Raw genomic sequence first — 25,918 nt, forward strand, 5'->3', positions numbered from 1 at the left:
ATCTTTCTGTGAGGCACAATTCAAAAAAAGCACCCAGTCTGGCCAGCAGGTAGGTCATGTGACCATCTCTTTGCTGAAACAGCAGCTTCTTGGGGGGGGGGGGGGGGGGGAGGTTGGGCTGGGGGGGAGCGGTTTGCTGGACTTCAAAGCTTTCTAGACACACTCAGTGGGGGTGTAGTTCTGGTTCTTACACAGTTAGGATGTGGATCACCACTATTGCCCAGACCAATATTGTTAAGTGTATCAGTGAACACTCCTATTGTCTCTCCATTCAATTGTCTCTCAGAATGCAAATGTGCAACCATGTTTTCAGTTGTTCAGCTCTGTGGTCTTTTTAAACAAGTTATGTGCAATGTCTAGTAAAAAAGGTGCAAGTAGTGTTCCATATGACAAAGTTAATATGTTTCCATTTGGCAGGTGTGATTTCCATCACAATCTGTATCCTCCTGACAATCTGTCTCTCTGCTGACCTGATGTACCTGCTTGGGCTTTTGTTGTATTTCGGCATACCTTTTGTTGTGTTTTCCATCCTGTCTAGCAGACATTCTTTCTGCATGTGTGCAGTATCTGAGCTCGACCTTCTGCAATGCCTTGACCAATGTCCTCGCATGCCACAAGCTTTGCAATGGTCCTGGTATACCAGACAAATGTGAATTAGGTGAATCAGGCCACATTTGTCACACGGCTTAGTAGGCTTCTGAGCCTTAGTTACCACACCAATTGTAGCTGTCCCCAGTGCTTGTAACTGTTGGTGCCCAGCCATGATGGCTTCAAATTTTTTTCCATCATTAAGTAGTGCATCTATGGTGTGCTCTTTCTTCTTTTCTAGCAGCTCTTTTTTAAAGGCCTTGAGTGGGGTGGATGCAATTACTAGCTCTATAACCCCACATTGTTGAGCTTTGTCTTGTCATCTTGCAAAAAACTAGTCAATGGACTCATCGTGCCTTTGTCGGTAGGTCATAAGCTCAAGCCTATGTAATCGGAAATTTACCTTCACCTTGAGTTGCTGCTCCAGATCTATCCATAGTTTGCTAGGGTCCTTCTGATCCTCAGCTGACAATCTGATATATTGATCCATTGCAGGCCCTCGTTGCCCAGTGCAACCTTAATAGTTTGTTTCTCTGGTTTGCTCACTTCTTGATCCAGGAAATACAGTTCCATTTGCTGTCGAAACATTCAGATATGATGTCTGATGCCTTCCAATCTCTAACTGGATATCTGAAAGCCATTGTCTTAACGATCCTGCTTTTTTATAAATATAGGACTTTTTACAGGTTTCCTTTTCACAGGCATTTTTCCTTGTTTAGACAGATTCATTTTCTGCAGGCCTGTCCCTTTAAGAGTAAGACTACATCATTCTTTTTAAACAGAGAGAGCAGTTCTTTGTTTACACAGCTTGTCCTTTTTTTTAAACTGTGAACTGTTATTTTTTAAATGAGCAGTTTCTTTTAGAGGGCTTCAGCTTGCAGTCCCAACAGCTGCCACAACTAGTCTTTTACTTTGTGCTGGAGCTCCAGTGGTGCTGTTGGGTTCTTCCTGTTCTTTTTGGCTTAGGCCATGCCCATGAAGCAAAAAAATGAGAAAACTTAAACAGGAATGGAGTCAGATACTGCCCCTCAAGTTTTTCAACCCACTGCCAGATTAGTTGAGAGCTCCGATCTCCTGGCAAATTGCCAACTGTATTCATAGAGTTTCAATGCCTGCTGGAGTCCTGTCTGTGGTCCTAGCTCACTGCACTGTTATGGGATCTCCTGCCACCGATCTTCAGCCACTCAAGGTAGGTAGTTGGCTGTTCCTTTTCCTCTCTTAAAGTGTGCTTCAGAAAAAAATCAAATATTGCCACAATGTAATATTTGGTGGTCTTCAGAAAAAATATATCCCAAATGTTGCCACCATCTAATATTACTTGTTCCTTTGATATGTGCATTATTGTAAGACACATAGGACTCCAAGTAAGATCCAAAGAAAACATGGGATTTTATTATACTTTAACTAGAACATATATATATAAACAGTTACTGCACAAGCCACATCTAAACATATTTCACTCTATTGGGCTACACCTACAACTCCCTGGTGACCTGCCTCCCGTGATCTTCACTTACAGCTTCTTAAGGATGTTGCTCTTAAGATCGTCCCACAACAACTTCCACTGTCAAATGTATCCACATTGAATGGCTCCTTGTTATGATACAATAGTATGTGCATTCCATTGTAACAGCTAATGAACAACATGGCCAATTAGTTCAACGACATGGGCCAGAATTTAACGGTGGCCAGAGGGGAGCCATCCACCGAGCAAAAAGTTGGAGGCAGTCCCGCTTCCGCTGAGCCTGGGATCCAGACCGGATTTTACGGCCCCCAGGCCCTTAATTGGTCTTGGGCAGGACTTCTACCTTATTGAGGCAGGAAGTCACACCTAACGGAGCTGTCAGCCAATCAGTGGACTGACAGCTCATAGTGCCAGCAGCGCCACCTGGAGCAGTGGCCACCATTGGGACTGCAACCCAGCCGAAGAATTAAGATGTTGGGGAGCACCAGAGAATGGGTAAGTTTTGGGGGCCTCGCCGAGGGCGATCGGTTAGGCCCTGGCGAGGCAAGGGGGGATCGATTGGGGGGGCATGTTGGGGGCAGTTGGGGCATCGGGGCAGCCCTCCACCAGGTATAGATTGCCCGATCAGGGGGCCCCCTCAGGCCGTAAGAAGGCCACCTACTTTTATCAGGCGACTTTTCTGAGGCCTTAGCCCCCTGCCTGCCAACTGTAAAATCCCCATAGCGCTGAGCGGAGGCCCTTAAGTGGCCATTAATTGGCCATTTCTCACCGCTGCCATCCCGCGTAAATTGGCGGCAGAGGCAAGAGCGGGTCGGGGGTTGGGAAGGGTCCCCCGAGCCTTCCTCTTCCATTTTATGCCACCCCTCCACCACCCCCCGCACCCCACCACAGCCCACTCTTTGGGAGGATGTAAAATTCCGGCAATATTCTAATAAAAACATGCCAAAAGTGAAAATCTTATGAGAATTTGTGATTTATATTTGGGGAAATACAAAACACAGCGCCAGGAAAATTACTTGCATTGGTGTAGCTATTAATTATTTACAATCCAACAGGAATTCACTGCAGAAAAAAGAATGCATTGTCTGGTCACTCACTATAATAATTTGTTAATTGAACATAAGAATGCAAGAACATAAGAAACAGGAGCAGGAGTAGGCCATTCGCTCCCTCAAGCCTGCTCCCCCAGGCTGATATGATTATGGCCTTAACTCCACTTTCCAGCCTGCCCCCCGTAACCTTTGACTCCCTTGTCAATCAAAAATCTGTCTAACTCAGCCTTGAATATCTTCAATTACTCAGCCTCCACTGCTCGCTGGGGAAGAGAATTTCAAACATTAATGACCCTCTGAGAGAAGAAATTCCTCCTCATCTCTGTCTTAAATGGGAGACCCCTTATTTTAAAACTGTGCCCCCTAGTTCTAGATTCTTCCATGAGGGGAAACATCCTCTACCCTGTCAATCCCAGTCAGAATCTTACAGGTTTTAATAAGATCATCTCTCAATTTTCTAAACTCCAGTAAGTATATGCCCAACCTTTCCTCATAAGACAAACCCCTTATCCCAGGAATCAGCCCCGTGAACCTTTTCTGAACTGCCTCCAATGAAAGTATGCCCCTTTTAAAAAGGTGACCAAAACTGTGCACATTATTCTAGGTATGGTCTCACCAGTGCCTTGTACAGTTGTAGCAAGACTTCCCTACTTTTATATTCCATCCCCTTGCAATAAAGGCCAACATTCTATTTGTCTTCCTAATTACTTGCTGTACCTGCATGCTGACTTTTTGTAATTTACGTACAAGGACACCCGGATTCCTCTGTACCGCAGCATTCTGCAGTCTCTCTCCATTTAAATAATATTCTGCTTTTCTATTCTTCCTGCCAAAGTGGGCAACCTCACATTTCCCACATTATACCACATCTGCCAATTTTTTTCCCACTCACTTAACCTATCTATATCACTTTGCAGCCTCTTTGTAGCCTCCTCACTACTTGCTTTCCTACCTATCCTCGTATCGTCAGCAAATTTGGCTACAATACACTCAGTCCCTCAACCAATTCATTAATATAGATTGTAAACAGTTGAGGCCCCAGCACTGATCCCTGTGGCACTCCACTAGTTACAGTTTGCCATCCTGAAAATATCCCATTTATCCTGACTCCTTGTTTCCTGTTAGTTAGCCAGTCCTCTATCCAGCTAATATATCACCCCAACACCATGGGCTCATATCTTGTGTAGTAACCTTTTATGTGACACCTTATCGAATGCCTTATGAAATTCAAATACCCTACATCTACTGGTTCCCCTCTTTCCCCTGGCTTGTTACATCCTCAAAGAACTCTAATAAATTTGTCAAACGCCATTTCCCTTTCACAAAACCATGTTGACTCTGTCTGATTGCATTGTGATTTTCTAGATGTCCTGTTACTGCCTTTTTAATAATGAATTCTAGCATTTTCCCAATGACAGACGTTAGGCTAACTGGTCTATAGTTTCTTACTTTCTGTCTCCCTCCTTTCTTGAACAGAAATGTTACATTTGAGGTTTTCCAATTTGCTGCGACCATTCCAGGATCTAGGGAATTTTGGAAGATTACAAGCAATGCATCCACTATAATAAAAACAGAAAGTGCTGGAAATACACAGCAGGTCTGGCAGGATATATGGAGGGAGAAGCAAAGTTAACGTTTCAGGCCACTGATCTTTCATCAGAACTGGCAAAGGTTAGAAATGTAATAGGTTTTAAGCAAACAAAGTAGGGGTGGGGGAAAACAGAAGAAAAGGGAAGGTGTGTGATAGGACAGAGGGCCGGAGAGATTAACTGACAAGAAGGTCATGGGGCAAAGGTAAAGAGAGTGTGCTAATGGTGTGGTGAAAGACAAAGCATTAGTGCAGAGGGAGTGTTAATGCATCCACTATTTCTGCAGCCACTTCCTTTATGATCCTAGGATGCAGGCCATCAGGTCCAGGGGATGTGTCAGCCTTTAGTCCCATTAGTATTCCCATTACTTTTTCTCTAGCAATAGTGATTATTTTAAGCTCCTCCCTTTCTTTTGCCTCCTGATTTTCTACTATTCTTGAGTTGCTTTTTGTGTCTTCCACTGTGATTCAGATATAAAATACTTGTTCAATGCCTCTGCTATTTCCTTATTTCCCATTATTAATTCCCCAGTCCCACCCTCTAAGGGACCCAAAGCTCACTTTAGCTACTCTCTTCCTTTTTATATATTTGTAGAAGCTTTTACTGTCCATTTTTATATTTTTTTCCAGTTTTCTCTCATACTCCAATTTCTCCCTCTTTATTTATTTTGTCATCCTTTGCTAGTTTCTAAAATTTTCCCACTCTTCTGACCTACACTGCATTGGATGCATTTTTTTTCAATTTGATACCACCCTTAATTTCCTTAGTTAGCCACAGATGGTGCATCCTTCTGGTGGAGTCTGTCTTCATCAATGGAATATATCTGTGTTGAGAGTTATGAAATGTCTTCTTAATTGATTTTAACTGGTTCTGTATTGTGAGCTTGTGTAGTACAGTACACCAACTAACTGTGAGATTTTTCCTGGGGAGGTATTGGAGGCAAGCTGGAGCCAAACAAGTGTGAATTAATTATTTCATTATTTCTTTACAAGATGAAGAACCAACAACAAATACCACCAGATAGAAATAAACAACCCAGGCAAAGATCTGCTCCATGCACTGGAAATAGAAAAATATAAACTCATTCCTTAGAAATGGGTTTATGAATTAACTACATGTAGTGCGCATTAAGGAGTTCTTCTTTGCACTATAATGTAGGTTTTAATTCCTTTAAAATAAACAAGTTAAAGGCTACATTAAAATTGTACAGGAAGGAACTTGATATGATTGTAAATGTTTATAACGGAATAGCACAGAGCATAATTTTTATCCTATATTACAACAGCGATTACACTTCAAAAGTACTTCATTGGCTGCAGAGTGCTTTTAAATGTCCTGAGGCCATAAAAAGTGTTATATAAATGCAAGTCTTTCTCTTTTTGATAGTCTTTTGCTTTATACCGAAATAAAGGCATTTAGTTAAAGCTGAGTTTGCAAAAATAATTTTTAACGAATACAAATGCCTCTAACCTCTTAGTTCCTTTGGAGTTCGGCTTCAGTGTGACAAAATAATTCTCTTATTGAATCGCAGTGAAATTCATAGCATTGACGTGATTGACTGCCACATTGTGCTTTTGTTCATTCATTGTCATTGTCAGATGCTCTGGTTACATTCTCTGCACAAGACTATTTATAATAGGTAGATTTTCCACCTGGTGATTATGAATTGGTAATAAGTGTAGCCCCATTTAACATTGCCCATAGCTAATGTGATAAACAGTCTTTACAGTTTAAAGTCCATTTATTCAGTAAATTATTAACACAGTACATTAAACAAGTTAAAATCATGCACATTTATTTTATCTCAAATGATTTATTGTTCACAATTTTGCCTCAAGCAGAAACAACCCAGACATGTTTTCTCATTCATTGTTGCCTCTTTAATGTAAATTCTCAAGTAAGCACAAGCACTATATATTTAATGAAGTCATTATACAGTTAATTGTACATTGATATTCATTAAGAAAGAAGTTTGGAGACTGACTCTCAACGCTGTCAACTGCAAGAAGGTCAACTCCAAATCAGACATTGCTTGTATTGAACTGTACATAAGCGTCACATACTTCATCTCTCCATAGCAGAAAATAACTTAATGGGTGGGTTGCAGTCCACAGAGCACCTTCCTACCAGTACCACGCCAGTGCAACCAGCGATTCTGGATAATAATCCAGGATATCACTGAATCATGACTGTTTTTCCAAGAAAGAACAAACTTGCATTTAAAGTCATTTAACACCTCAGGACTTCCCAAAATTCTTCACAGCAATTTTTGAAGTAGCTAATTTGTCCACAGCAAAGTTCCACAAACAGCAAATAACCAGATAAACTGTTATTTAGTGATGTTACTTGAAGGATAAATATTGAAATAATGCAGAGATCTACCTGAAAGGGTGAACAGAGCCTCATTAAATGTGTCATCCGATGGACAGCACTTTCCTCAGTATTGCGCTGCAGTATCATTCTACATTATGCTCCAGGAGGTCTGATCCTGGGGGAGGGTCTGGTCCCTAATTCCAGAGAGGGGTCCGATTCTGAGGTGGGGTGTCTAATAGAGGGTTTGATCCAAGGGAAGAAGTTAAGCTTGGGGGCCAGGAGGAGCAAGCACTCCCACTCCTCCTGGCCCATACACAGTGCCGTAAAGGCACTCATCTTTTCCCTGAAGCTGTCCTCGCCTCCCTTGGCCTGGGAAACCCAGCCTGCCAGGGTTAAACCTATAAAACAGGATAAATCTGAGGCTTTCAGTCTCATTAAAATATTTAAATGAATAACCTGCTGCCTGGAAGTGGTTTGGTTGCCCATTCCTTGCTCCGCCTCCATTAAACTCAGCAGATGGGTTAGCAACATGTTGGGGTTGGGTTTGAGATTTTTAAAATTTAACCATCTCATCCAACCCCATCCCACCCATTTTTAGGGGTTAAAATTCATCCCCAAATCTCTGCATAGAACTGGAGAAAATCTGGGTCCCCATTCTTGGAGGCTCATTCATCATAGGCTACATGAAATGCTATCTCTTCCTAATGGATTTTGGACCTAGACATTTTTTGGGCTGCGACCAACTCCACAGCTGTGTTCTGTCTCTATTTCCTAGGATGAGGCTATCAGGAGGCAGGGTCTACTGTACTACGCCAGCTCACAATACAGAACCAACTTTAGGGGTGCATCACCTTTCATTTTTTGGCTAAAGGTTTGGTAAAGACATTGTTGACGATGAGTTTGGAGGCATGGTGACATCATCCAGCAAATATCCTCCACTTGTTATGATTCTTCACACACTGACTTAATTTCTAAATCCTCACAAGGGTTAAATTTACAAAGCAGCTGCAGGATGCACGAAATGTCTTATGATTGTACCTTTCTTTGAAGCACTAACTGACAGAAGCATTGTAAATCTTACCTTCTCTTCCTTGGTTTTCAAGACCTTGGCTGGACTTTAGAGAAGCACCCTGCCTGAATAGACCTAATACTGCAATCACTATTTTAGCATACCTCATAATAGCTCAGCTGGTGGCATGGGTCTTAATGTATTGATGCTCTGCAACAGTGTGGGAGTCAATTGGGGTCATTACTCATGGATGAAAAAATAGCTCTGGTCTCCTAACAACAATCTGTTCATTTTCAGGACTTTTCAATAATGCCACCAGCAGAGACTATAGCACTGTTGGCTTTGGAGGGAGTGCATGTAGATTTACTAGATTAATACCTGAACTCCATGAGTCAAGCTATGAAGGGAGATTTATAAAACTAGCAGTATGCCCTGGAAATTATTGAAGTTTTCAAGATATTAAGGAGAACAGATAATGTAGATTGGGAGAAACTATTTCTATTTTTGGGGAGTCTAGGACTAGGGGGCATAGTCTAAAAATTGAAGAAAAGAAGAAAGAAAAATTTGAATCAGACCTTTTAGGAGTGAAATTAGGAAAGACCTTTACATGCAAAGGGTGGCAGAGGTTTGGAACTCTCTTCTGAAAACAGCAATTGATGCTAATTAATTTTAAAACCGATATTGCTAGATTTTTGTTAGCCAAAAGTATTAAGCGATTTGGGGCAAAGACGGTAATATGGAATTAGGTCATAGATCAGCCATGATCTCATTGAATGGTGGAACAGGCTCAAGGGGCTAAATGGCCAATTTATGTTCCTATGATTCTATGCCCCAGCATCATGAGTGCTGTTTAGATAATGGACCATTAACTTGTAATGGGATTACATTTCTGTGGTCAGAAAGCACCTGAACAATTATGGATAGATATCCTTTCCTGTTCATGTTTGCATTCTAGAATTGGTGTCTCCTTTCCACTGAAAAAGCACTAAAATTGTTTCCCTGGCAAACAGTGTGTCAGTCTCACTCATTCTATCCAGATATGAAATGCAGACTGGCTATCTGGCAGATGCCATTGAGGATTCTGTTGCATGGAAGCTTAATGTCATAGTAATAATAAGCAACAGGATCAGTACTTCCACTTGTTGAGGTAATCTATAATTCAGCCTGCAGGAGGTAGTACAGCTCTATCATTGCTGCTGCAGAATTAACTGGCATTTTGAAATCCCAACCAGTTTAAGTGTGCCTGGCCCTTACAGTGGCTGCAAGTGTTTAAATCCTGCATGCTATTTTCTAGTTGAATCAAACATTTCGGCATTGAGTAGAGGTAGTAATCATTGGTCTCAACAGACATACCAAGGTAGGACCGGCATAGTTTAATAATGGCCCGGACTTTGCAGTCAGCAGTGAAGTAACAGTGCTCATTTCTGACCTCAAAGAAAGCTGCCGTCAAAGATCTAGTAATTTCTGTGACATGGATTTCCCCTTTACTGACATTAATTTGATTCTGCAGCCCACGTTAGGGGATCTCTGGCATCCAGCAAAGGTAATTTCATCAAGCAGGCTGAGCAGCCAATCACATTGAAGAATTCTTAGAGACAGAAAACCAGGAAGTAAAATGCACTGATTATTCTTCACTTTTAATCATTTCACAGAGCGAAATAAAGATTGGGACATACACATGGAATTAAGGTAGAATCTTAATTAGCATAAAAACATTAAAAAAAATTTTTTTATGATAGTAAATACCTATGGAAATGTTATCATAATGGAGAGGTTTGCTATTGTATAAATAAAAAATAAGGTCTTCAGGGCCAAAGAGGTTGGTCGGCAGTAATTATGAACATAGTACACCATTAACGACCTAGTTACACCTCATTCAACAAGGCATAACTGTTTGGAAGGTTTTAACAGAAAGATTAATACATAAAAGGTGTAAGTTCGTGTCAATTCAAGTAATTTCTAAAGACCTCCATCTGTGGGGACTTCAACAGTGCACCCTGGGGAGGAGCAGGGTATCACTGACAGCAACCTCTGGATTTCAGCATTTGACTTTGCATGTGCAGATGTCAGAAGTTTCTGCCAGCTTGACAGTTGTAATGATGGCGAATGTTGACAGTTTCACTGTCATTGCAGCTGCAAATTCCGAGCTGATATGTCTCCTTGGGTATGGACCAGAGAGCATCTGAGATGTTTGTGAATCTGAGAAAAGGGGTCTCATAAATTTAACCTCCTCATCAAATTCATATAAACTAACTACCTTTGTCAGAGCCCTAGCCAACCAATCTTACTGAACTCTGGGACAGGCAATCTGCCTCTGGGGCAGCAACTGCCGCCTGCAGTCTGCCAGTAATAAGCAAATGAGGCTGGCAGACGAATTTACCGTGATCCTGCCGCCAGCTTAGAAACATAGAAGTTTAAGGCAAAGAAAGAGGCCACTTGGCCCATCGTGTCTGTGCTGCCTGAAAATAAATCCACCTATTCTAATCCGACCTTCGGGTCTGTAGCCCTGCAGCTTATGGCATATCTAGATTGCTTTTGAATGAGTTGAGGGTCTCTGCCTCAACTACCCTTTCAGGCAGTGAGTTCCAGACCATCATCACCCTCTGGGTGAAAAAGTTTTTCCTCATCTCCCCTCTAATGTTTCTACCAATCACTTTAAATCTATGCCCCCTCATCACTGGCCTCTCTGCTAAGGTGAATAGACCCTTCACCTCCACTCTATCCAGGCCCCTCAAAATTTTGTACATTTCAATCAGATCTCCCTTCGGTCTTCTCTGTTCCAAGGACAACAACCCCAGCCTATCCAATCTTTCCTCATAGTTGCATTTTACCAGTCCTGGCAGCATCCACGTAAATCTCCTTCGTACCCTCTCTAGTGCAATTACATCTTTTCTGTAATGAGGTGACCAGAACTGCACACATTACTCAAGTTGTGGCCTAACCAATGAGTTATACAGTTCCAGCATAACCTCCCTGCTCTTATATTCTATACTCGGCTAATAAAGGAAAGGATTCCATATACCTTCTTAACTACCCTATTGACCTGTCCTGCTACCTTCAGGGATCTGTGGATTTTCACTCCAAGGTCCCTTACTTCTTCTACACTTCTCAGTATTTTCCCATCAATCGTGTATTCCTTTGCCTTGTTTGACCTCCCCAAATGCATCAGCTCACACTTCTCCAAGTTGAATTCCATTTGCCACTTTTCTGCCCATCTGACCAGACCATCAATATCTTCCTGCAGCCTACAGCTATCCTCCTCACCATCTACCACGGCCAATCTTTGTGTCGTCCCCAAACTTCCTGATCATGCCCCCTACATTTACATCCAAATCATTAATATACACCACAAAAAGCAGGGGACCCAGTACTGAGCCCTGCGGAATGCCAGTGGAAACAGCCCTCCAGTCGCTAAAACAACCTTCAACAAATACCCTTTGTTTCCTGTCACTGAGGCAATTTTGTATCCTCCTTCCTGCATTTTTCTGGATCCAATGGGATTTTATTTTTTTAACCAGTCTGCCATGTGGGACCTTGTCAAAAGCCTTGCTAAAATCCATGTAGAATTAATTAGGCATAGGTGTTAATCATTTTATGTCATGTTGGAATACAAGCAGAATGTATGCTTTACTTTTTTTAAAATGGCCTTTTCCTATTGAAAGTGTTATTGTACTTTTAACTTATTTTTAAATAGACTGTTTCAGAAAATAATTTTTTAGATCCAGGTAATGGACCTATAAAACAGCAATAGCTTTTTTCAAAAAAAAAATAGTCTTTGGTTCTATTTTTAACAAGATTTTAAATGGCTTTGCCCCAATTTGAATTAAATTCGTAGAAGTGAGACAATCTATTTTGACTCAGATGCTTTTGGCACTGACAGATAGCCAACATATTTAGCTCGAACTGCCACGCAGCAAATGTGTATTATTTAAATAAGATCTTGGCAGCATTGATTGGCTGAATGCCTGTTCTTTTACTTAGTAATCTAGCTGTACAGAATTTCAAATACAGGAAGAAATTGGAAATCTTCACTGCAAAGATCAAAGCCATTTCCCTGTTCTTGCCCTGAACTTAACCCGGAAGAGCGCTGGTTGGGTTAGGTTGGGGGTTGGAGGGTTGGGGGGGGGGGTGGTGGCAGGTGTTAAAACTGGCAAAAATGACAGCGTGTCAGGAAGCCAGCTCTAATCCACAAATTTCCGCATGTCACTGTAGCACTTTAGGTTGCGCTTGGGAGAAGTGGGTTGCCAATCAACATATGTAAATTGCTCAATTAGAGTGATATTGACCTAGAATCTTGAGCTTGACGTTGGTTCCACGGGTTTCCCAGGCTTCTTGGAACTCATCAGTTAAAGCAAGGCAAGGACATACACAGTGGCAATTGAGGGGACCGAATCAATCGCAGGGAAACATGCCAATAAATGCTCAATACTCACAGCTGCTTTCTTCCCTGCTCATGTTAAAGGGTTTGCTCACAGTACTTTTTTGACAGATTTCTTAACACATTTTGGAGATTTCATGTACTCTTTTGGAAGTTTCAGCTACACTTTGAAGGTCTCATCTGCACATTGGAGATCTGTTCTATACTTTGGAAGTCCAACCTATCAGATGGAGATGGGTGCCACTTATGCTCCTTTGGACTAAACCTCAGATGAGGACCAAGATTACCAGCAACAGCACAATCAACATCACCAGCAGCAGCTTGCTGGTCACAGACATGCAACCCCACAGCAGCAGAGAGGGCAGCAACAGAGAGGTGCAGCTTGCAGGAGGCCATACCCAGCTTACAGGGTCCACAGGCAGAGAATAAGCTTCCTTGACATCTCTGAACAGCAGTGTGTCAGGAGGCTCCAGGGCGTGCTTCAGATAGTGGCAGACATTTGCAGCTTGCTGGAACAGAAGCTGCTACCAACCGGATCTGGTGGCCATGTGTTACCAGTGGTTGTTAAAGTCACCATCATCCTCAACATTTTTACTTCTGGCTCCTTTCAGGGAGCTTCTGGGGACATTTGCAGCATCTCCCAGTCAGTGACACACAAATGCATAAGACATGTGACTGATGGCTTGTTCGCTAAGGCCACCAATTGTGGCAATTTTGCCTGTGATGATGCCAGTCAGAACGAGCGGATGCTCGGGTTTGTGGCTCTGGCTGGCTTCCCATAGGTGCAGGGCGCCTTTGACTGCAAACACATGGCAATTAGGACTCAAACAGATCACTCAGGAGTGTAAGGGCTTCTTGTCCATCAATGTGCAGTTGGTGTGCGACCACAAAAGTTCTTTGTGCAGATGGGCGCATGATTCCTGGGAAGTTGCAATGAAGCTTTCATTCTACAGCAGTTGACCCACCCTGATCTCTTCGCATCTGCAGCAGAGTTACTGGCTGGCTGCTAGGATACAAGGGATACTCACTTAAAACTTGGCTGATGACACCACTCAGAAACCCAAGAAGTAAGACACAAGAGCGTTACAATCAATGCCATGTAACCACCAGATGTGTGATCAAACAGGCCATCAGCCTGCTGAAGATGCATTTTAGGTCTGGAGGCATCCTTCAATCTGTATCAACCCAGGTCTTCAAAATGGACGTGGTGTGCTGTGCACAACATTGCCTGGCAGCATGGTTTGGGCCTGCAGAAGAACCAAGCAGCAGAGCCAAGAGCCTCTTCAGAGGATTCCAAGAAGGAAGAGGAGGAAAAGGAAGAGAAGGAAGATAAGGGGGAGGAGGCAAAAAACGAGGAGGTGATGAGGACAATGCATTACCAGCTGCTTACATTACTGCCCAAGATTCCCTGATTATTGCAAGGTTCACTTAGATTCCACCAGTGCACCCATCTAACTACCACATGCAAAAGCCATTTACCCCACCCAATGTCACTAACACAAAGTAGTCCTGCAAAAAGCATTCCTTTCACATTCCTCCATTGGTCACCATCATTTCATGTCTTCCCATTCATCATCAAACAATTGAAAAGGCCACTGCCAGTCAGCAACCAAGAATGAGAAAGACAGAAAAGTGATGCAAAAGAATAATATTTATGTCCTTCAAGTAAAGAATAGAAACTTAACACAACACCCATGTGCATATCCTTGTACACTACAAAGGCTTACTATTCCTTTTTCTGCTACTCCTATGTAGCACAATCCCTGTGGCTTCAGCACAGGTAGAGATAGGTTGCTCACATCCCAGCTCTGACTGTTGAGATGCTCTTGGTCTATCTCTTCTGGGTTTTGAAGCCCATGAGGGCCCAAAAAAGACAACTTCACCTGCACCTGTGCAGGGGCAGCCTTGCCCATTGGGACACAAGGCAGCATGGCAGGTACTCACTGGATGGTGGAGTGGATGGGGGCGTTGTGGGGGGAGGGGGGGGGGTTTCAACAGGTGAGAAGTGGGAATGCTTTAAATGGAGTCGCCACTTTCATGTCCCCTTTCACCATCATCTCTCTCATGGCCCAACCACACTTTATGTTGCTACTGTGGGGTACAGTAGCATAGTGGTTATGTTACTGGACTCATAATCCAGAAACCTGGACGAATGATCTGGGTACAAATTGAGAACAAATCCTACCATGACAGCTGGTAGTTAATTAAATAAACTTTGAATAAAAAGCTAGTATCAGTAATGGTGACCATAAAATGACTAGATTGTTGTAAAAACCCAGCTGATTCATTAATGTCCCTTAGGGAAGCAAATCTTCTGTCCTTACCCAGTCTGGCCTACATGTGACTCCAGACCCACAGCAATGTGGTTGACTCTTAACTGGCCTCTGAAATGATCTAGCAACACACTCAGTTGTTAGAGATGGGCAATAGGGATTGCCAGTGAATGAATAAAAAAAAACTGTTCTGGAGACGCCAATGCGGAAGATCAGTGGGAAGCTGCGAGGTCATGCCTCTGATATCGATCATCCTATTTCAGCTGGCATCCAGAGTCTGATAGTCCTTGTTCAAGGCCTACATGCGCTCATTTGATTGTCGTATTTCATGTTCCGTGCAGTTTTCCACTCTAGCATAGAAGAAGAAATCATCACATCATCACACTGACCTGCGAAAGAAAGCCAGTTGAGGCAGACTCCTCCAATCTCTCTGCAATTATGGTCAGTGTGCTTGGAACTCCTATCAATACATTGCACATTCTCTACAGCTTTTCAATGATTATCTTTTTAATCAACAGCCCCCAGGGTACAGCATCTGTACCTAGCTGAGCAGCGCTTGGAGGGTCTGTACCCTCCAACTCCACCACCTGCTCTTGCTCACTTGTGAAATATGTGTGAGTATGTGAGCTGGTCCATGGTCTGCATGAGTCCTATGATGGTACACCCTCAGAATGAGGTATCGTTATCAGTGTCTTCCACCAACACTTGTTGCACACGTGATAGCATAAAGGAGATTGTCAAGGTAAGAATAATGGAATTTATCATTATGAACATGATCATATTTCACTCACTTTTGACATCACACCAACATGACTGAGTGTTGCATGACATGTGGCTGTCGGATAATTAATTGTGTCACCAGGTAACTGGGAGGTGGCCATCCCACCATCTCCGACAGTCAGGCACACCAGGACTCCGCTGATCTCCAGTGCCTCTTCCTCTGCACTTGTGAGTTGTGAGATATGTGAAGCACCACCTCCAGTGCTCTGCCTCTCCCTGGTGTTCTGTGTTCTCTTCTACAAGGAGGGCAAGAACAGCCCAATGAGTGAGTGTAATGGCGAGTATTCAACTGATGGATGGAGTGCATTTGGTAAGGGTGACTAGGAGGGAGAGGCATTAAATTGCATATGGATGAGGGTGAGTGGGAGTACTGGATGGGTAGAAAATAATATGAGGAAGAACATTGACAGAGAAGAATGGGTGCAACAGCAAGGTAAGTGAGAGTAAGGAGTGATGTGCTGAAGTAGACTTGAGAAGGCAGAGTGAGGGGTTTGGGGTGATGTACACATCAGGATGTAGGTGAATGCATCAATATACTCATCTTTCCTGACTTGCTTGGTCATTAAAGCGCTTCCTCCACTGAATCCCAGAGCGTGGCACTACGGTCCTCCTGCTGAACTCCTCTGCCACCTTCAACCACACATTCTGAGAGTCATAGAGTTATACAGCACAAAAACAGACCCTTCGGTCCATCGTGTCTATGCCGGCCATCAAGCACCTAACTATTCTAATCCCATTTTCCAGCACTTAGCCCATCGCCTTGTATGCTATGGCATTTCAAGTGCTCATCTATATACTTCTTAAATGTTGTGAGGGTTCCTGCCTCTACCACCTCTTCAGGCAGATTTCTGGTTTCTTGGCTTCTGCCACAGGTTTGTCCTCCCATTGCTGAGGAATAGTGTAATGTAGTGCAGCGGTGACTGTTGTGTGATTGCCTTTAAGAGCAATGTACCTTCAAGATCTTAGTATGCTAATGAGCTAGGTGCCAGTCCCACTCTGTAACTGTAACACCAAGAGGCAAGAACTGCAAGTAGATAGCTCTGTACTGTATATAGTTGTTAGTTGTTTAATAAACCTGTTTTGAGATCTTTAACTACCTGAACTCCACACATCTCATTTATGTTACATCAGACAACATAAAGAAGCTTCTCATTGCAGTGACTTCACCTTGAAGAAATCGTACCTTTAAGAGATTAGGCAACTGATGCAACTGTTGACATCATCAGACATATATAAGGAGGAGACACCATTTTGAAAAGCACATTCAGCACTTGGCTTTACAGAGAGCACACACACACCAGCAAGGAAAAGACCTGTACCTAGATCATGCAATGTAAATAAGTAAGACAATAAATAGTTTTTGTGTTGAATCTAAATATAAAGCCTGCAATTGTCATTCAAAGAAAACTTAAGAAAACGCAGCACATTACAAATAGTATGTCTCTCTTACTCCTCGCAGCCCCAGCAGCATATCCAGGGAGGTGTAGTTAAACTGGAGTACAGCCTTTTCATTTTTCTCTTTCCTCTTTTCTTCTACAGAAAGCCAAACACTTCCAAATTATATATTTGGATTGTCCCTTTAAATATTGGAGATGAGATTCCATCTCATGTATCCTGATCACACCCGTTGCCGGTGGTTTGACAGGAGTCCTAGAAAGAAAATTATAATGAGATGGCTGGGTTAAAAAAAACACTCCCAGACACATTTAACAGGTTTCCCATGCAATATTGGAATCTTGGATTGGGGCACATATTTCAACAGTTCATTATTTTTACTTTTCTTTCCTGTGATTTACAGGTTGTATTTGGGGTTCCATTTTAATTGACAGTTTCATTTGGACAACTCATTTTTCATTTGTGTTAAAGAAAAATTACAATAATTTCAGCATTATAATTATATTACTATTTTACTAATAGTTTACAAAGTACTTGCTGTTATAGATCATATACAAGGTGCAGTCATATTTATTTAATAATAATGAAAGTGTTAACAGAATGTTAATTGCAGTTTTATATGTAATTTAATTTCCTTATAAATGATAATCCTTTTACCAAAACATATATTTAATTTCATCTATTTTGTCATAATTGAAATATGAAATTAATTTCCAGATGTATAGAACCTTCTCAACGGCAATTAGGAATGAGCAACAAATGCTGGCCTTGCCAGTGTCACTCACAACCGATGGATGCATAAAAAAATACAAGTCTGAAATTATATTTGAAAATCTAATACTGGTTTACTATTTTCCACTTTCATAGCATTTACCATAGCATCTCTGATGTATAAAATCCTCCATTAACACATGCAACTTCCACCAGAGTATAAAATTATATTTTCCTCAGTAATATTGTGGTATCGTCCAAAATCAATTTAAATTTTATATGGCAGACATTACTGCTTTGCTCCTTATTTTTAACAGGTACCGATATTGCTGCTCCACAAACCACTGACCACCTCCAGGCGTTTACCCATTGTCTCTCAAGACAAGGAGGCCAAAGAAAAAAAAATGTAACAGCCAAGTGATAATTTTTTCATTTTTGAATTTCTATTTTAGCACGTGCAGGAAAAACACACTTTTTAAAGTATTCTGTAGCATTTAACTTTTTTACAGAGAAAATACCACCTTTTTTTTGATAATATATTTGCTATTGTTTTTGTTTCTTGCAGGAAACTTGCTTGGTCAGGTGCCCAACTCTCCTCCTCCCGTCCCTAGAGAAGAGTATCTCCTGCTTTTCCCTGGCAGCCTGTAAAAGAACCTTGAGGGAGGCATCACTAAAGTGTGGGGCCACCTAGGGGTTTTCCTTCTGCCATCGTTCTGCAGTCTTTCTCCCCTGAAGAAATCCTTAAACTTGGCAATGAAACATTGAATGCAGGGCTGGCAGCCCTTTAAATAAGGTGCCAGCACCTGCCATGGTGTCAGTTGATGCCGGCATCTTTGCCTCTGCCCCCACCACTGTCCATGTGTTGGACGACCCACGTCTTTAATTTTCTTTAATTGGCAGCTGCCGCTTGATTGCATGTGGCTGGCCGCTCATGGCCCCAACGGAAGCCGCAACCATTTCTGGTCCGGACGTCGGGACCTGCGGCTTCCAAATACAATCTGGCCCTTGGGTGTGCATAACTCAGTATTTTTAGACAATTTGTTTCCACATTAAAATCATTGCTTCCTGCAATAAACAGAAACAATAGCAAATATAATATCAAAGAAAAGGTGGTATGTCCCTAACAATAGGGAAATAGATAGTGTTATGAAAGTGCTTCCATTTTAATATTTTTTGAGGATTTGTGTTTTAGAGTGTGGAGATGGATTCATTGGAGGACTGAAGTGATTTCATTGATGCTGGACTTTTTTTTTATAGGGTCACTGGAAGGACTGTTTAAAAACAACATTTACTAGATGTCAAATGTCTTCAGCTAAGTAAACAACAGGTGACTTCTGACTATGGGAGTTGTTTACAAGAGAAGTGACATGTCAAGATTTATGGTGCTTAAGAGTGGGTTTCATTTTTGAATACTGTTTTGAGTCAGTTGGGTATGTAGCCTGCTGAAAGAAATACTTAGCTCATCTTTTCTCCACCTCTCTGAGAAACCCTGAAAAATATCCAGTGTGTGATAGCTGTAATGCCTGATGCTGCATTTCTCCTGTGAAGCTTTTGGAAGACACCCTCTTGACATCTCCTGAACGAACTGCTTCTGAAAAGGTCACAGTGACCCGTCTACGTGTACTCTGATGTCAGACTGTATGCCATCTGGAACATAACATATCTTATCCTTTTTCTTCAAGAATTAACAAGTACTTTGGCCAAAGCAGCTTTATTTTTCCTTTAACCGGTGTGTGTGCGTGTGTTGGGTATTTAGCAGGGAATATATTATATATATATTTATGTTTACTTCATATTTCAAACAGTGTGTTAAAGCTTTGCATATTTATTGACTAAGTCTTTTATAATAAATTAATACTTTTGTTGTTTATTAAAGAAACTTGGTTGGTGGATTTTATTCTAAAATAAAAATAGAGTATATAATTGGTCGTATTAGTAACTGGGTAAACGTTTAAATATATGTTGTGACCTGTGGAGAAGTGGAACTTGAGAAAGACAGTGCACTCCTCCCGCCTCAGTCCTAATAATAGTGTTACATAGTATTTACAGCATTCTTTTCTTTTGGGCCTCCTTATCTCGAGAGACAATGGATACGCGCCTGGAGGTGGTCAGTGGTTTGTGAAGCAGCTCCTGGAGTGGCTATAAAGGCCAATTCTAGAGTGACAGGCTCTTCCACAGGTGCTGCAGAGAAATTTGTTTGTCGGGGCTGTTGCACAGTTGGCTCTCCCCTTGCGCCTCTGTCTTTTTTCCTGCCAACTACTAAGTCTCTTCGACTCGCCACATTTTAGCCCTGTCTTTATGGCTGCCCGCCAGCTCTGGCGAACGCTGGCAACTGACTCCCACGACTTGTGATCAATGTCACAGGATTTCATGTCGCGTTTGCAGACGTCTTTATAGCGGAGACATGGACGGCATGGATGGCAGCAGGTTATTTGGCTCAACAGGGCTGTGCCAGTTTTTATGCTCTACACGCACCTTCTTCCACCCCTCTTTATCTAACCCTTTTCAGCATAACCTTCTATTTCTTTCTCCCTCATTTATTTATTTAGCTTCCCCTTAAATGTGCCTACACTATTCGCCTCAACCGCTCCATACAATGGCAAGTTGCATATACTAACCCCCCTCTGGGTAAAGAAGATCCTCCTGAATTCTTTATTGTATTTATTAGTAACCACCTTATATTGATGGCCCCAAGTTTTGGGGCCTGCCACAAGTGGAAATTTCTTGTCTACATCTACCCTTTGAAAACCTTTCATAATTTTTAAAATATCTATCAAATTAGCTCTCAGCTTCCTCTTTTCTAGAGCAAAGAGTCCAGCTCTTTTGGGTTCAATTTATAACCACTTTATTGAGAAAGTTTCTTTCTGCTGGTGCTGAATAAGGTATAAAGCAAATGTCTTCTGTTATCTTACATCAAACAAAGCATAAAATAGAGTGATAAAGGCACTGTTAATTGTGAATTGCCACAGGACACTGGACTCTGCAACTTTCCAGTTAGTGTCTTGGTACATCCTGAAGCTGAAATGAACATGGTATTATGGGATAAAAAATTGAAAATACTCAATATTCTGGTGAAAGGTCGTCAACCTGAGGCGCTGGTGCAATTATAACTGAGCCCGCCTGTTGAGAAACTGATGACAATGGGAGCAACACCAGTTTTACACAGCATGTAATTTTATTCTGTATTGAAGTCAATATTTTCCAGGGTGGACCGTCAGCCTTCCACCTGATCCAGTGGTTTTCCTGCCCAATTAGGTTAAATTTCCCCCCAACATTAACTCTGTTTCTCTCTTCAGCGATGCTGCCTGACCTACTGAGCATTTCCAGCATTTTCTGTTTTACTTCAGATTTCCAGCATCAACAGCATTTTGCTTTTGTATTGGTATTGTAGAAGGTATTTAACAGATCTCCTTTTCTTGAAGGAGCTTCCTGTTCTATCGAATCATGGAAAAGATTATTTTGTACTCAATTTCTCTGATATTGGAAATAATAACTAATAATAGCTTATCTGCTGACAGAAACATTTCCTCCATAAACCCATACAGGCTGAACAACTCAAAAAACTGACACAATCCCTCCCCCCACCTGAAAGCTAGCAAATTAAACAACAACCAAAACCTTGAAAAAGCTCTGTATCTAGGCCTAGGATCAGGTCACTGTTTTGCAGTGGCAGAATAAGTTAAACTGTGCTTTATTACATAGTATTCCAAGATTTTCACTACTGTTTCAAAATACATTGTACAATTTGGACCTTTTATCTGTGAAAAATAACCTCACGGCCTTAACCATATTTTGAAAACAAGTAGTTATGTTGAGAGGGCAGTGGGACTTGAGCTTCTCGTAAATTCGGATGCAAGGACAGTCAATATATCCTCCAGTTATATTTCAGTGAAAAGATGAAGTAAGAAAATGCATTTATCACAATGGCATAAGATAATTCCAGTAGTTAAAATAATTAAGTGGGCATGTTGTTGAAAGCTCACTTCAATATCAAGACTGCTAAAGATACTCTCAAAGTCACAGGGATTTGGAACTCACCAATGACAGTTATCCAAGATACAGAAGCCAACAAATCATAGAATCCCGGAAAGTTTAAGGCACAGAAAGAGGCCATTTGGCCCATCATGTCTGTGCCAGCTGAAAAACGATCTACCTATTCTAACCCCACCTTCCAGCATTTGGTCTGTAGCCCTGCAGATTACGGCACTTGAGCTGTCTATCCAGATTCCTTTTGAATGAGTTGAGGGTTTCTGCCTCAACTACCCTTTCAGGCAGTGAGTTCCAGACCTCCACCACCCTCTGGGTGAATAAGGTTTTCCTCATCTCCCCTCTAATTTTTCTACCAATCACTTTAAATCTATACGCCCTCGTCACTGACCTCTCTGCTAAGGTGAATAGACCCTTCACCTCCACTCTATCCAGGCCCCTCAAAATTTTGTACATTTCAATCAGATCTCCCTTCGGCCTGCTCTGTTCCAAGGAGGACAACCCCAGCCTATCCCATCTTTCCTCATAGTTGCATTTTTCCAGTCCTGGCAACATCCTCGTAAATCTCCTCTGTACCCTCTCTAGTGCAATTACATCCTTTCTGTAATGAGGTGACCAGAACTGCACACAGTACTCAAGTTGTGGCCTAACCAATGTGTTATACAGTTCCAGCATAACCTCCCTGCTCTTATGTTCTATACCTCGGCCGAAAAGGAAAGGATTCCATATGCCTTCTTTACCACCTTATCGACCTGTCCTGCTACCTTCAGGGATCTGTGGGCATTCATTCCAAGATCCCTCACTTCCCCTACACTTCTCAGTATTTTCCCATTAATCGTGTATTCCTTTGCTTGTTTGACCTCCCCAATTGCATCACCTCACACTTCTCCAGGTTGAATTCCATTTGCCACTTTTCTGCCCATCTAACGAGACCATCAATATCTTCCTGCAGCCTACAGCTATCCAGATGATAGATGGTCTAGATGAAGAGTAGAAGATACTCAAGATGTAACAGTCTGATCTGAAACATCAGAAAAAATGTATCCAGAATAACTTCAAGAATTATATAAGAAAAATGTATCCAAATAATTTCCCAAAAAAAACTTATGCCCCTTTATGTTTGACTTACCTGAGCAATTTACCTTTACTGGTACTTCCACTAAAACATTGGGAGATTCAGCAGGACTACTAAAGCCCATGATCAACATTTAGCATGAATGTATAATGAGGTGCAATAACATAGGTGTACATTATAAAGAAAAATATTAATGAAGTAGTTTACAATTGGAACTGGGTGGGAGTGACCACCACCCAAATCCCCAGTCTCCAATGAGCAAATCCCATTGGCACCACCAATATTTCCAGGCAGGAAACTTACCCTAATATGTACCATAATGAATGAAGTATACACAACTGTAAACAGGACAGCATTTCAAATGTGACCTATTCTAGGGGCCATGTTGTATCAATGAATGTTTCAACAACATAAACAGAGCTCAAGATATTTAATCTTTTCCAGTCTTATAGATGTCTCAGAATTTAGATTTACAATCCTAATCCGTCTCCTGTATTTATTGCATAATATATTGTTATTAATAGATTGATTTTATGCAATCAAAAAAACTGCTGTGTCATGAATGAATATGATTAATATTAATTAGTCAGTACTATATTGGTTTACAATGTGAAATATACATGAAGCATAGGATAATAGCCATTCCTAAGAAGTGGCAACAAATATGAAAAGAATTAAAGTTGTTAAAGATTGTGTTAATATGAAAACAATAATATTCAATAATCAGTCTTGAAGTTCAGGATCTTAGGTCAGGGTTTTATCCGGGCGACGGGGATCTTGACCTCTGACAAAAGCGACACCAAGAACCCCGCATTTCCTCTTATGTGGGAGGCCCGCCAAATCAAGTGCCAATTAGGCGCTTAACTGGGCCTTCCATGGGATCAAGGACCACAGCGATGGAAGTCCCTCCCTCTGAGTGTTGCGGCTAATCGGGGACCAGCAGCTCTTTAACTGAGCAGCACCCCCGCGAAGGTGGTGTCTACTGCAATTGGAGTATCCAGCCGAGACCCAGGAGTGGCGCTGGACCTAGGCCAGAGGTAGGTCAGGATGGGAGGGGTCTTGCGAGGTGGGGATCATGGAGGAGGAGGTGTAGGGGTAGTCGGTAGCATGGGCAGGGGGTGGGTGTCAGCGCCCCCCACCCCAACTTCCCGATGCCAGGTCCCTCGTTCAAGCACTGTGCCTTTTAATGAGAGATCCTCCCGCACCCCCCACCCCACCACCACCCCAAAGATGGCAAGCAGCCCACATGGTTTTTCCTGCCATGCTTCCCGTGTGGCGACAGGACCGTCTGCATAGTTAATTGCGTCGGGGGGCTTTGCAGTGCAACATGCCAACTCTGCCATGTACCGGAGCCATAATGGATTCCATCACCCTCAACGTCTCACTGGTGTGTGACCATAGGTAGCGAATCATGCAGTTCAATGCCTGGCATCCTGGCAGCAGTCATGTTGCCTTCATTCTGCAGTAGTCTGCTGTGCCAGTTGCATTTGAGCCATCACGGCAAAAAAAAAGTACCTATTTGGCAACAAGGGCTGTCTGCTGCCAACATGGCTCATGATTCCAGTGTGCAACCCATGCACACATGTTCAGCATGCATACAATGAATCACAGAATTGTTAAAGTGCAGAAGGAGGCCATTTGGCCCATTGTGTCTGCACCGGCTCTCCGAATGAGCAATTCACCTAATGCCATTCCCCCACCTTCTCCCTGTAACCCTGCACATTCTTCCTTTTCAGATAACTGTCTCATTCCCTTTTGAATTCCTCGATTAGATTATTTTAGATTAGAGATACAGCACTGAAACAGGCCCTTCAGCCCACCGAGTCTGTGCCGAACATCAACTACCCATTTATACTAATCCTACACTAATCCCATATTCCTACCAAACATCCCCACCTGTTCCTATATTTCCCTACCACCTACCTATACTAGTGACAATTTATAATGGCCAATTTACCTATCAACCTGCAAGTCATTTGGCTTGTGGGAGGAAACCGGAGCACCCGGAGAAAACCCACGCAGACACAGGGAGAACTTGCAAACTCCACACAGGCAATACCAGGAATCGAACCCGGGTCCCTGGTGCTAACCACTGCGCCACTGTGCCTCCTCCACAGGCAGCGCATTCCAGACCTTAACCACTCACTGCGTGAAAAAGTTTTTCCTCATGTCTCCATTGCTTCTTTTGCCAATTGCTTCAAATCTGTGCCCTTTCATTCTCGGTCCTTTCATAAGTGGGAACTGTTTTTCTCAATCTACTCTGTCCAGACCTCTCATGATTTTGAATACCTCTATCAAGTCTCCTCTCAGCCCTCTCTTCTCCAACGAAAACAGTCCCAATTTTTCCAAACTATCATCATAACTGAAGTTCCCCATCCCTGGAAACACTCTCATGAATCTTTTCTGCACTCTCTCCAATGCCTTCACATCTTTCCTAAAGTGTGGTGCCCAGAACTGGACGTAGTGCTCCAGCTGAGACTAAACTAGTGTCTTATACAAGTTCAACATAACATCCTTGCTCTTGTACTCTATGCACCTAATAATGAAGCCTAGAATACTGTATGCTTTATTAGCTGTGCTCTCAACCTGTCCTGCCACCTTCAATTACTTATGCACAAATACACCCAGGTCTCTCTGCTCCTGCACCTCCTTTAGAGTTATACCCTTTATTTTATGTTGTCTCTCCATGTTCTTCCAACCAAAATGAATCACTTGACATTACTCTGCATTGAATTTCATCTGACACTTGTCTTCCCATTCCACCAACTTGTCTATGTATTTTTCAAGTTCAACACTATCCTCCTCACAGTTCACAATGCTTCCAAGTTTTGTGTCATCCACAAATTTTGAAATTATGCTCTGTACACCAAGGTCTAGGTCATTAATATATATCAAGAAGAGCAAGGGTCCCAACACTAACCCCTAGGGAACTCCACTACAAACCCTCCTCCAGCCCGAAAAACATTCATTACCCACTACTCTCCGTTTCCTGTTACTCAGCCAATTTTGTATCCAAGTTGTGACTGTCCCCTTTTATTCAATGAGCTATAACTTTGCACACAAGTTTGTTGTACGGCACCATATCAAATGCCTTTTGGAAGTCGATGTACACCATATCAACTGCATAGCCCTCAAAAAAAAATTCCAGCAAGTTAGTTAAACATGATTTTCCCTTAACAATTATGTGCTGGCTTTCCTTAATTAACTCACAGTTGTCTATAGGACTATTAATTTTGTCCTGAGTTATTGTTTTTAGAAGTTTTCCCACCACCGAAGTTAAACTGACTGAGCTGTAGTTCTGGG

At 42.1% G+C, this 25,918-nt stretch overlaps 1 protein-coding gene across 2 annotated transcripts in view; it reads right to left on the bottom strand.

The window, feature by feature from the left end:
* The window catches only part of LOC137371446 (phospholipid scramblase 1-like), a 348,513-nt gene that overhangs the window by 191,292 nt on the left and 131,303 nt on the right, over positions 1–25,918 (bottom strand). Inside the window, exon 1 of one of the 2 annotated variants that reach the window (XM_068034065.1) lies at positions 6,165–6,183. The exons of the other annotated variant lie outside the window; for it this stretch is intronic. The gene's annotated coding sequence lies outside the window, so the exon portion shown is untranslated. Of the gene's footprint in view, positions 1–6,164; positions 6,184–25,918 lie in introns of those variants that run through there. 2 annotated transcript variants of the gene reach the window in all.

Source organism: Heterodontus francisci, chromosome 6 (assembly GCF_036365525.1).
Source record: "Heterodontus francisci isolate sHetFra1 chromosome 6, sHetFra1.hap1, whole genome shotgun sequence".
NCBI lineage: Eukaryota > Metazoa > Chordata > Chondrichthyes > Heterodontiformes > Heterodontidae > Heterodontus > Heterodontus francisci.